This window comes from Ornithodoros turicata, chromosome 3 (assembly GCF_037126465.1).
Source record: "Ornithodoros turicata isolate Travis chromosome 3, ASM3712646v1, whole genome shotgun sequence".
Lineage (NCBI taxonomy): Eukaryota > Metazoa > Arthropoda > Arachnida > Ixodida > Argasidae > Ornithodoros > Ornithodoros turicata.
Window position 1 is genome coordinate 2911879 of NC_088203.1, and position 13294 is coordinate 2925172.

A 13294-nucleotide genomic window follows, 5' to 3' on the forward strand; every position below is an offset into this window, starting at 1 on the left:
GCGCAGCTTGCGATGAAAACAGGAAGGAACCTGGATGTAATTGAAGGGAAAAACAAGGAATGCACGGAACGGGAAAAGAAAATTATCAAGGACGGAATGTACAGACATCCAATTACGTTATTTGTAGGGCCCCGGGTTTCCGGATTCATCGGAACAACTCCGGAAAAACGTATATGCGGGTAAAAATTTCGGCAAATCGGATTTATCTGAAAAACTGCGAGAAAAAAAAAAGGTGGAACAGAATTCGGAAGTCAGCGTTTCAAGTGAGAATGCTGGTAATGCCTCTGAGTCACCTCGGTGTTATAGGATCAATGGATGAGGTGATTGTACTCCTCATGGACATTGCCGTCATTCCGACCAGTTCAGTTGTACGCGGTTTTTCTGTGGGCTTCGTCCCGTTTTTGTCATCCTCCACGAGAACGACACACTACAGTGGAGCATGGAACGCAGGTAGCCCAAAGTGTGCTCATAGCCACAGCTGCTTCGCGGCGCTAAATTAAAAACAAACAAACAAAGTGATCATTCTGAAAGATTGCTAGTTGGCGCAGACACCGGGATGGAGCGAAAGCAAAAGCTGCCGTGCGACTAAGTCAAGGAATATATACCCTGACTCTGCGATGTTCACGTCGTCGGGTGATCGCGATAGAGTTGTCAGTGCCTGCAAGTGCTGTCGCGTAACAGTAAGCACCGTAAAAGGAAAGGGTGCTATAAGGACTACCGAACACTTCGACTCTCAACGCCACATTCAATTTCGGAAGCCACGGGTAGACAGAAGGTACACTCTTAAAAATGATGGTTGTGGTGGTGGTGAAAGGGCTCTCTTAAAAATGAACTTCACCACATAGCACGCTCCTAGCCAACCATCATCCCGGGTGATATCGTTCCCTTCCTTGATTTATTGAAAATGGGAGGCGTACGCCTTTTTGTGACACTTATGCAGAAATGTTAATTGTCACAAAAAGGCGTACGCCCCCCGTTTTCCACAAATCATGTGAGAGAACGATGTCACTCGAGATGATGGTTGGCTTGGAGCGTGCTATGTGGTGAAGTTCATTTTTAAGAGTGTACCCCTTGTACAAGGCTCGTTATTTTTAATTCTGAATGTAATTATAAGGTTTGTACTTTGTATCGCCAGTCGTCGCACGGCATGCTAACAGCAAAGCAGGTCATTCCCACTAGAGTCACTAGATAAGCGAATTCCCACGAGCAAGCCACTCGGGCGGTCTGCATCACTCGTGAACGCAAACGTGAACACGACGCTGATGCCGCGCTCTCTATAGTGTACCACTCACTCAAATAAGTCATAATTTTTTTCTCAGAATTTCGGATATTAACTGAGCCATAAAGAATAAACTTCAAAAAATCCGATTTCCCGGAAAATAATAAACTCCGAAAAAAACATCCTCCGAATTTGCCGCGAAACGTTTACTCCGAAAACCCGGAATCCTATAGAACATATATTGTTGTGCGCTGCGAGCTAATCTGTTCTTTTGGCAGTCCGTGAATTCGACCTCGCCATCCTGTATTCGCTGATACCCCTTTGAAGTACCTTTACGCTGAGATTGAGCTTTGACCTGGCACAGATAAATTATCGGTGGCTGTTAAACCTTTCGTGATTTTATGGCTTTGAATCCGTCTATAACCGACAGCAATACATCCTCACACCTACGATTTCCGTGGGAAGTGTAGTGTACCAACATTCTTGTGGAAACACTGCCCACTGATAAAGTCGCACAGCTGGTGGTATGATTCGAACCGACCACCTCCCAGTCTTCCAAACAACCCTGGATTGACCATCAATGAGCAATTATTTTATCACTACAACATTCGTGTATTACATCTGTATCAAGACCGAAATATCTTTAAAAACAACGGTAATAAGCGAACCCCGCAACAAATTCGCGTTTCGCTTCATTTTCTAAAAGTAACGAGAGACGTTTAAACGACCTCCGCGTTTCGAGTAAACGTTTAGAAATATTCCAACCCGCTCTATATAATGTTACCCTTCGAGTGCAAGAGCGCAATCAGGCAGCGGGATGAATCACGGGCCATAAATTCCGAGCCGTCCACGCAAATTGCCGGTAACCTGAAACACCTCCCCTTTAATTCCAGGTCTAAAACTTGCACAAATGCCGCGGCGACCGAATTGAGTCATCAAAAACGTTGCAAAACGAAGGCGGAGTTTCCGAAACTTTTGCGCCTCGCACACACAACGCTGTTCCCACACAATCTTACTTCACAGCTCCCAAATGAATAACCGAAACCGAAACTAAACAATCATCAAAGCAGAAACATAATAAGTGTGCGTGTCTACCTTTTGATGAAAAACAGAAAAACGAACCCTGCCTAGCGTGCACACTATCGCATCATGCCCCCTCCCGCGGAGGAAGCAAAATAGCGTTTGTGACGTCACGTGCTGCAAGCCGTACGAACGGCGCCGCATAGCGGGATGATTGGGCGTGCACATGCCGCACGCGACCGCTCGCGCCAAAGTTATCGGTGCTGCACACTATGATAGGGTAGATTAAAAATGAGTGAGGTAGGAGGGTAGTTTATCATGCACTGATGACGCGTCATATCTCGCGATTAAAAGCAGGCGAGGGACTAATGTTTTGACAGAAGGCGCTGCAGTCGGAAATGAGGTTCCGAGATGAACTTTGACGCTTTCCATAACTTGGAGGACATGATGAAGTTTTCGAAAGGTGTTTTTTCGAAGGTGGTTTTATCTGCGTTGAGTATAAGCCCTCTTTGCCACTTCACTTGGCGATATTGCCGGGTGATGAGGCCACGGTGTTTCTCGGAGAAAGTTATTGTAGCTATTGTAAGCGTCTTGCTTTTCTTAGGAACTTTCTTCCGCTGGGTTCAGTAAAAAAAAACAGACTCTGTTCGAAATACCGGCGACGCCCGACCCAAAAGATTTTGCTTCAATTTAAATACAGTAAGTTACAGTGACAGCAAGCTTGTGAAAATAGTGAATGAGTTAAAGTTACGGAGACGATCTCCGAACAGTTACAAAGTTACTTTTATACTAATAAATAAATAAATATATATATATATATATATACGGTATTGAATAAAGATCAGAAGTGGAGACGGTGCTTCTACAGGATAAGGAATAAAAGGGGGACTTTATTAAAAACTAAGAGGGGGTATTCGACGTTTCGACAGCAGCGCTGTCTTCAACAGGAATGGGATACTATGGATACTATGGGATACTACTACTATACTCCATAGTATCCCATTCCTGTTGAAGACAGCGCTGCTGTCGAAACGTCGAACACCCCCTCTTAGTTTTTAATAAAGTCCCCCTTTTATTCCTTACCCTGTAGAAGCACCGTCTCCACTTCTGATCTTTATTGAATACCGTTATTTTTCGTGGTCAACCGCATTCGTTTATTTCAACTTATATATATATATATATGTTTGTCTGCGTGTAGCCATAGAAGCCATTTTAATGTGTAATTTTGAGTTTCGTGATCGGGGCAACAAAGGAATTACGCCCCGACAATACATTGCCCCCCGTAACGTCTCTTCCTGAGAACCTCGTAACCAGTGCAAGCTGGCCCTAACCAGACATCACTATACGGCGGTGACATCGTTATCATTACAGCGAACGGAATCCGGTGTCAGAAATCAAGCGTTATCCCAGCCACGTCATCCCAGCCGACAGAGCTAAGCATGCACGTCTTTTGGACGTCAACCGCAGGATCTCCGCTGGCGGTTAACCAAAGGCGAGACGACGGGACCGAGAGAAATAGATGAGTAAGTATGCGAAGTATGCGGCACTATTATCGTGATAAATAGCTGGCTGGGACGATTTTTTTTTAAAGCGAGAAAGGCGTTATGTCTAAGAAGAACGCTACATTCGTCACTTTTTATCGCATTTTTATGATACCTGTCATATCAGCATTTAATATTTTTATTTTTGGTATCGGGGAAGGAATCTTTGTGGTGGACGGGAAGGATTGAAGCCAATGGGGGAATAAGACAGGACTGTTGCGAGACGATAAGCGGTGAGTAAAAAGCAGAAAAAACAAACAAAAACAAAAAACGTACCCTAGAACTATATGAAAATGGAACGGGGTGCCTGGAGTTTGAAGAGAGATTTCAATTGACGATACGACAGCGTAATTGGACTGATAACCTTTCGACACTTCATTTCTTTTTTTTTTTTTATCTGAATAGTGAAAACATGCATAAGAGACAAAATAAGACATGCACGACCATTAGGAACTGCGATGTCCGTCGGGTACCGCTCAGAATGCACTGTATGTCCCGGGTCCGTGGTATTATTCAGAATTCCTTCGTTGCCCACTAAGAATGACAGGTTCCTTGTACGAATGTGTTGTCAGAATGTGTTCAGAATGTGTTGTCCACAAGCAATCCCAAGTATGTATATTGCACAGAACGTACTGTCCAACAACAGCCGTATAAGGTACCTCGTGTTGCTCCGTTTTGTGAGTGAGTTAACGATACGATCGAAGGAAATTACTATGTTTGGCACGGTAACTCGTGCCTGCCGCTTTTGCGAAACACATTCACTATGCAAACAACCATGTGGAAACTCAAGACCAAGAAGCGGACAATTAGGCCCTGTTTCACCAACGCCGATTAACATTTGAACCGAAATCAACGGCCCCTTAACTTGAATTATCCGTGTTGAAACCGGGATGAAATTGAAAACGAACGCTGGTTAACTTTGAACCGAGATCAAGGGTTGCTAAAACTTGAAGTTAACACTCAATTATCTTTGACAAACGTTAGTTGGCGACATGACGAATGCTTTAAGTGAAAATAACTCCCTTTGGTGAAGCAGAGCACTAGATTCAAGTTACCGTGTATTCACACGAGCGAAAATTCCCCGCAGAAGCTGAAGACGCGAAAAACGTCATAGCTTTGTGAGCGCGAGCGCTCAACGTCCAGTGTTCACGTACACTGATAACCGTGGGGAATATCCTGCGACACAGCCGCAAGATATTCCGTAGCAGACGACAGGAAAGGCGCCGACGGTGTCATCTGCTAGGTGCCGTCTGCTAGGTGTCGTCTGCTAAGTGTCATCTGCTAGGTGTCGTTTGCTAAGTGTCGTCTGCTAGGTGTCGTCTGCTAAGTGTCGTCTGCTAAGTGTCGTCTGCTAAGTGTCGTCTGCTAAGTAAGCACTACGCCACTCCCGCTATTCTCTGTGAGTGCTCAACATAACGCGGGACGGAACTTCTTCTCTGTGAGCAGTGTTTTTGCTTTTTCTTCCACTAGAATCTTCCATGAGGATGTCGCTCGTGTGAATACACCGATAAGGGACCGTTGATTTCGGTTCAAATGTTAATCGGCGTTGGTGAAACCGGGCCCATAATCTCTACTGATCGCACACCGCATCGATTATGAAACAGCAATGCGGCAACTGGAGCAAAGGAATCCTCGCAAAACGTTTTTAACCACCAGCCTCGGAATACACGTACGCCAAGATGGCGCTGCGAAAGGTTACGCGGAAACGGGAGAAAGTTACGGTCATGGAAAATCGCCTGGCAACACCGAGCCGGCTGTCAGCAGAAGAAGATGAACGATCACCACCAACGTTCTACCCCTTTTGCTATTACAGTTTTCTTTCTTTTTGTGTGATTTTTTTTTGTAGGACTTACACAAGCAGACGTTAAGATAGAGAGAGAGAGAGAGAGAGAAGAAAAAAAAGAAGAAGAAGAAACATATAGAGATGTGCATAGCGTGCGACATTAGCTAGATTTCTGTCGCGATACCCGGCACATTTGTCACCTCCAACCTAAAGTCAAAACGCCCGACACGAGCTACAAGAATAAACGAGATGATGGAACGGTTCGTTGGAGGTCCAACGTCGTGTTCCTCTTTTGCTCACTCCCACTCTGTCTTTCTTTCTTTCTTTCTCGTATTCCTTTTCTTTCTTTCCCCTTTCTGAAGGGAAAGGGAAGCGTGTTTTCACCATGCATGAGATATGACGTTACTCTGAGTTCTCATGGGACAGAAAGGACACAAGAAGTAACTCTATAGGATTGGATTGGATTGGATTCGATTCGATAACTGGGCAACGTGAGAGGTGGAGATATTAGTCGGCAGCAACTGTCAGTGGAGGTGAACGCAACTATTGACGATCCGGCCACCACCGCAGAGCTTGAAATACAGTGAACCCTCGTTATTATGACCATGGTCGTTCCCGAAAATTTTGGTCATAATGCGGAATTGTCATATTAACGGGGGGAGGGGATTTGCAGAGGTTTCACAGCATTGTTCCCCAAGAGTATGTTCGTAAAGCGCGTATGTCAGATTACCGGGGGTCATATTAACGAGGGTTCACTGTAGGTGCGTCCGCTAGGTAATGAGTATGTCTACACATCCGCCGTCATTGCATTGGTAGGATAAAACCTACACTACGAAAATGTAACGTCGCAAACGGTTTCACTTCTGAACATACAAACAGCTCTGGAACACCATGCCATTAACAATTGTCCATAAAATAGCTAATAACTGCACAGAAACGCAACGGGTGTCAACACTTTCGACAAGCCAAACTGGATTCACTAAGTACTCTGAATTGTGGCTCCATCTATAGAGGAAACATCGGAAGTGACATCAACGCTTCCTGGCGGAAGCCAGAAACCTTTAATGGGTCGGAAGGTGTTCACAATTATATACGGTTGCGAAAACATGACCAACCAATCACCACCCTCCTTCGAAGTGGCTGACATCACGTTGCTGATCTTTTGATTTGACAACTTTCCTTATCGCATCGTTTCCGTAGAGAGCTCCAATTCTACTGAAACTCCCTAATAAACGCGGATTAATAAGTGATAACAAGTGACCGGTATGATTTTCGCAGTTGACTTTCAATTCAGCGCAAACGTAACAACGTAATACCCGATCACAGCTTTTGCTTACAATCCCAGGATATATAGCTTTCACTCGAGAACAATCCCCCAAAACTGATTGAAATTCCTCAACCTCTTCCACAATGCGTTCCACTCTAGCACACCAACTCCTATATGACTAATCACCAGGCCGACATTCGCCTCGGCTAACAAACGTCCTGAGGCCGCTCTTGTGTCCACACAACTGAACCCTACCTTGGGGCTACAATTCCCAACGCAGCCCGCTCAAAGCTCACACAACATTCTCGTCATCGGCGACTACTCTTCCTAATGACCTGAAGCTTCCAAAGGCGCCCCGCGTCCACCACGTGAGATCAAGTATCCCCTACGGCCACGCCATGTTACACTGGAGCACGAACTCCATCGGCGTAACAAAAAAAAAAAAAAACAGAACTGGCCCTTACTTTGAAAAAAGAAAAAAAAAACATCATACCGTATATAGCAGCGCCCCGTGCGTGCTTTTTATGAATCACTCACTCTGGTCACGTGGTGTCTTTTTAATCCCCCCTTTCAGAGAGCCCACTAGAGATTCATAAAATTCATCATCGGATGAGGGATTTGAGGGGCAGAGCTTATTAAGTAGCACCGTATTGAGAGACCGCAGCGAGGTCTGCAGCTTGTCAAGAGGTTTCATATTGGAAAGGATGTTTCAAGAGGGGATTTCAAGTGGACTATGAACGTTTTTTCGTCAAAATCGAGGGCCAGGGGTAATTTGCGTAGATACACGCGCGTGGATAGCGGGAATTGAACACAGCGTGTGCTTCGTTCAGAACTTTTAACAAGAAAGCCTCCCGGCACTGGTTGAGTTGATTGCAGTATATGGAAATGCTTTGTGCGGTACCTTCGCTAGGTTGCGTCCAGTAAACAAGTACTCACTTTGCCAAACTTTAGTGCCACTTGATTGCACTATGAATGACAAGAGCTGCTGGCTGCTTTGTATAGTGGCATGTTGTTCCGGGGAACGAGCGTCCTGGGACGACTTCACGGGGAACTGTACTGACATTTTAATTCCGTGTTAGCGCCGCGAAGCAACTGTGATTATAAGCGGCGCACAGACGTGGACAGTTGGAGAGAGGACAGCAGGAAGGAATGGGGGACAGGGGGGTTAATATGCCTCCTGGGCCGACTTGCCTCCGAGCAACTGTGCTGATATTCGTCTGGAAAGTCTTCGGAAAACACAGGGAAAACCTGGGTACAAATAATCAAATCTTCTAATCAATTAATTTATCATCAAATCCTGTAATGAAATGAATATAAATCGGTATAGGAAAAGAAAAGGAAAATAAACGAAGAAGCTTGTAAATTCAACACCAATCGTACTAAATTACATATTAGTGACAAAACGTGACATCTACTCATCTTCCAGCCGCTATGTATCTGTTCTTCCAAGTGAGAAGATATGAAGGAATATATCTTCGATGATTCAATCAACCTGTAACGTAGGAAGAACCTCATAAACGGCGAACTAAAAACGCACGAAGGTTTCAATATATGAAAGATTTTCTTCCCTCGAATCCGATCACTGATACATCGATATTCCGTCCAGCGTCGGAATGACGGGGAATGAAACGTGCTTTACGACTGCACTTTTCGCAATATGGAAGAAAGATGTACGAAAGTAAAAGTAATGGTAATGGGTACTACAAAAAATGACGACTGGAGTGCCTCGGTACCCTTCCGGAATATACGAGAACCATGTCTCACGTTGAGTACCGCATTAACTTTACAACCATTTTTGCTTTCGAAGTATTTTCTTCATTTGTTGCTAATGCTTCTTTTTACGCTGCTTCGTGATTTTTTTTTTATTTCTTTCTCCCACGTTATTTCTTCTTGTTTCGATTTTGGTAGTTCCTGAAACAGCTTCCTCAGAAGGTCGAGAAAGGGTGTCTGTGTGAGTGCATGTTTTTTTTTTTCTTTTTTTCTCGCCTCTTTTTTTTAGATGAATCACCGACAAATGAAACGTGAAATCGAGCTCTCAGCGTGGTTATGTGGTTTCTATTTTGAGCGATGACGATAATGATCACTTCGTGTACGCGTTGCGGTCTGAGAAATGCTACTTTGTGACGTACTTTGCGGGCGAATTACTGCGCTGTTACTTGTTGACAGAGCAAATGAATGGAGAAGAACAATAAGGAGCGACAACAGGGATGAACAAGAAAGAAAAATGAGCAAAGATGAACAAACTTATAAGAACAAAGTGAGCTGGTGTGCCGCAGATAGAAACTACATTTCGTCATGTCTGACGCGCAGAAACCTTGATTAGTTTTTAACCCTAGTTAGTTTAAATCTTTTTTATTCCGTATTAGCACCTTGATACAACTGTGGCTACGAACAGATGGAAAAAGGCCAGCAGGAAAGACAGACAAGGAAAGGAGACAAAAGGCTTAGCATACATTGTGCGCAGTGCAGACTTTCTGTTGCCACCCGCTTTTTAACACGGCACCGGTATGACCCGTTGAAGACTCATAGCCATTGGAAATTTCAGAAATGAATGACGGCAATAATTTCTGTAAGCCACAAGTCACAAAGCCAACCTCACGCTGTAAATGGAATCTGCACCACGCGCGACAGACACACATATAGAAAAGAACAAAAAGTTGGTCTTCTAACCACGAAGCCTCATTTTCTTGCTTTCACCCAACCCTCATTCCAATAAAGCGCGAAATAAGATCTGACATCAAGCAGATAGATAAAGAGAGCGAAGAATCTCGAACAATAGCAGACGACAGAAATGGACAGAAATCATTCCTTGCTCTGTGACGTCTACGAGGCCTCCCGCTCATTCTCAAAGCCCACTTCGAGAAGTGAATCCAGCGAAGAAGAAGAAATGGAATCGTTGGAACACACACAGAAGAGGGAAAGAAAAGGGGAGAGAAAGATCCCATGGGATCCCTCAATTTTCCTTTTTTTCCCCCCATCTTTATGCTTCAACGCGTTCCGTACGATCTTTTCAGTTAGGCTTGAGAAAGAGCTGCACGAGCGCCAAAGGCAGAGTTTTTCGTTTAAAAAAAAAGCCACGGCAAGCGTCGAAACGTAAAAGACAAGAAAGAGAAGAATTACGTGGAAGAGTAAGAAATAGAAATTTAAAAAAATGTGGGAAGGAAAATGATCTCTTTTTTTTTTTTTTTCACTGACGTTGAAGAGTTCGTGAATTTGACGTTTGCAGAAATTAAGTGCGACGATAGGCGGCGCCCGGACAAAAGAGGTAAGTGGAAGAAGACAAAAGGAAAGGAGGAATCCCGACTAATTTTTCATATGCAGGCGTTTTTGAAGAATAATGAAAAAGAATGAAAGCACAGGAGTGAAGAAGTGGGTCCTGTTATTAAGGTGCGTTGATTACCAAAAGGAGGAGGATAAAGGTGCTTTGGTTTTTTGTGTGGTTGACTCCATCTGTTTCTGAGGATTGGGGCGAGTTGAACTCTTAGGGATATATACGGTGCCAAGATACAACACGTAGAAAACGTTTTCCCCCAGATGTTTCTAAAGGTTCTTATTATGCAATTATGCAATGTTATATCCGCGTCTTCAGAGTTTATTTTTTGGCATATTCGGATGATGCTTTTTTTTTCGTCTTTTATTCATCCTATCTCCGTTAATATCCGAAGTTCGAAGAAAAAGCTACAGCTATGAAACGTATATTCACCTCCCCAAAACGCTCACTGTCATGCTGCGGAACTTGGAAACACATCTTGATCTCACATCTTTATAATGAACATCTTCTTTCGCCGCTTGCAGTGTAGCGTTCATATATTGCAGCTAGGTGGAAAGAACTTGTGCCACACGAGATTCTGTTTTCGTTGTCATTGTGCCAGCGCGATGACGAAGACGGGAACAAAAGCGTCGATATAATGACAACCAAATAGCTATCGATAGTAAAGAAAAAGAAAAGAACAGCATTGATAGTCAATTATCGTCGAACTATCGACAGTTTTACTTATTGTGCGTCGTACGCTATCCCTTACGTACGCAGATGCGATAGCGTAGGATGCACTAAAACCACAGATAGTCAACAATCGATAGTTTTTGCACTATCGATAGTCAGTTTATTGCCAGCAAATTGCCAGTACGTCACCCGAGAAAAGCAAGAGCCGCTGAAAGGATATCGGGCTTCTGAGTCCCCATGTGCAACTATGAGATGACCCTCCTTGGGAGGGCCTCGATATTCCCAGTTGCGAAATCCCCGACCTTGAAATTCACGTTCTCCAAACAATGAAAATCAAGGAGAATGCTGAATTGCTTCGTAAGTTGGTATGCATAGTTTAAAAACACGACATCAGTTTTTAGCTACTCTCCAATTCACGCGTTTTCGATGTCTGTCCAAGACCAAGTCGTTTTAGCCAACGAAAGCCACACTTTAGCGACCGTTAGGCTTAGCAGGGCGGACACGACGGACCAGCACGTTGGTCGGTTGATTATTAGGTTAGTCCAAGTTCGGTGTTTGCATTTGTACGTCCAGGTTAGTTTAAGTCCGCTGTTTGCAGTTTCCCGCGCGCGACTGTGCATTTTATAGTCAGATAACATTTATCTACAGTAGTTTATTTTGCATCGGGGATTTCGATCACTTTATTTCGAGGTACACCCAACTCGTCAGACTCAAGGAACACGCTACAGCTCCCCAATGCATCAGCTCGCTTGTGCCCTTTTGTGCTCTCCTACGAGATGGCGCCACATGCACGTTACACGTCGCCGTTTCAGTCTGTTAAAACGATATTGTCGGCTTTCTTTACCTCGACGGAGACGTATCGTTTCATTTTCTTTCGAGTTTTTGAGTGGCATTACTCGTTAATGCTAATCTACGAGGACGAATGGACCAGTCTTGAGTAGTAACTATAAGCTGTGATAAGTTACATTTTCCAATGAGCAGTTACTTCTCTAAAAAAGTAACTGTATCCAGTTAGCACTTTCGGAAAAAATTTGCTGTAAAATGTAACTGTAACTAAGTTACTCAGGTATCGCAATATTTTCATCGCGTCAGTTCTCTGGCAACATTTTGTCGATGTCCCGCCGTTTTTACCAAGAAGGAATGCCAAGGATCTTGCCTTGTATTGTTGTTATTGTCGTTGTTGGATGTTGTCATCTCGTACTCAGCAGGTCCCCAAACTCGCCTCGGAAAAGCGTGCAACGAAGAAGGCCGCCACTAGATACCCCACTGTTGCCGTTCCGGATCACTACAGCGCGCTAAGTTAGCGGCAAAATGTTTTTGTTGTTTCTGCGAATGAATCTAGTCCTTATATGTCCAAATAAAACGCGTATAACAACTTTCTCTGTCGTGTTTCACTTTTTGGTTCAGTTTTTAAACGTGTTGAGCGATCGGAAGGATCTAGTGCACGGCTGCGTGCATCACATAACGTACCTGTCGTAAAAGGCGCCGCAGGCGCAGTCGTCCATTTCTCCTTCGGTGACTTGGCCTGGCTTGGATTGTGCTTCAAGTGGATCTTTAGCGCGCTACAATTCAACGCAAGCCAACGTCTGGTAACAATGGGGTATCTAAGGGCGGCCTCCGGCATTGCACGCATCGGGATAGGAACAAATACATGGGAAAATGGCGACCTTGGGGGACCTGGTACTCAGCCAGCATGCCCGTTGGCTGCGTTCACACGGGCCAACGTGCTGCACCTACTCCAACCAACATCTTATGACCAACTTCGAGACGGTGCAATATACGCGTTCACACGTGTTCCAACTCGGTAGCTCCAACCACAAACAACCTTACGGCAACCGGAAGGTGTGTAGGTTCGAATCCAAGTGATGATGCCTCTTTTTCAACTGCTATTATTCAAACTTAAGTCAGTTTATTTTGCCAAAGGGACTATAATTATCTTCAAAAAAATGCCTGTCGATATGCTTGTGGGGCGTTAGCTAAAAAAAAAATATGGAAAGAAAATTATTTCTCCGCATATCCTGGACCCCCCTGGACCTATGTCAGATAGTACAGCTCGAACGGAATCGCATCACGACGTCAGGAGTCACGTGGCAACGCTCCTCTCGTTGATTGGCTAGAACACCACCAACTCTCTACTGTTCTCGGTGGGCGACCGATTCGGAGCAACTCGAATTGGTCACTCGCACCAACCGACCAACCCAAAGTTGGTCATAGTTGTGGAGAAAGTTGACGCTTGTGAACGCAGCCTTACACTAACCCCCATATGGCCTTAGACTGGCCCATTGGGGTTGAGTTTGATTATACGTGTATCAGGCTCTTTAACATTTTGCTCTTTTTTAACTCTAAGTTGTGTGTATTATATAAGTACCCAAGTACCAAGCATATGAATATGATGAAATAATGAAGCTATGGAATAGAACCAAGAAATGGAGGCGTTCGAGCACACAATCACGGTGCTTGAGGCCCTCCACAACACCCTAATGCAAAACTTGAAACAGTGGATAGTCCAGTAGACGTTGAC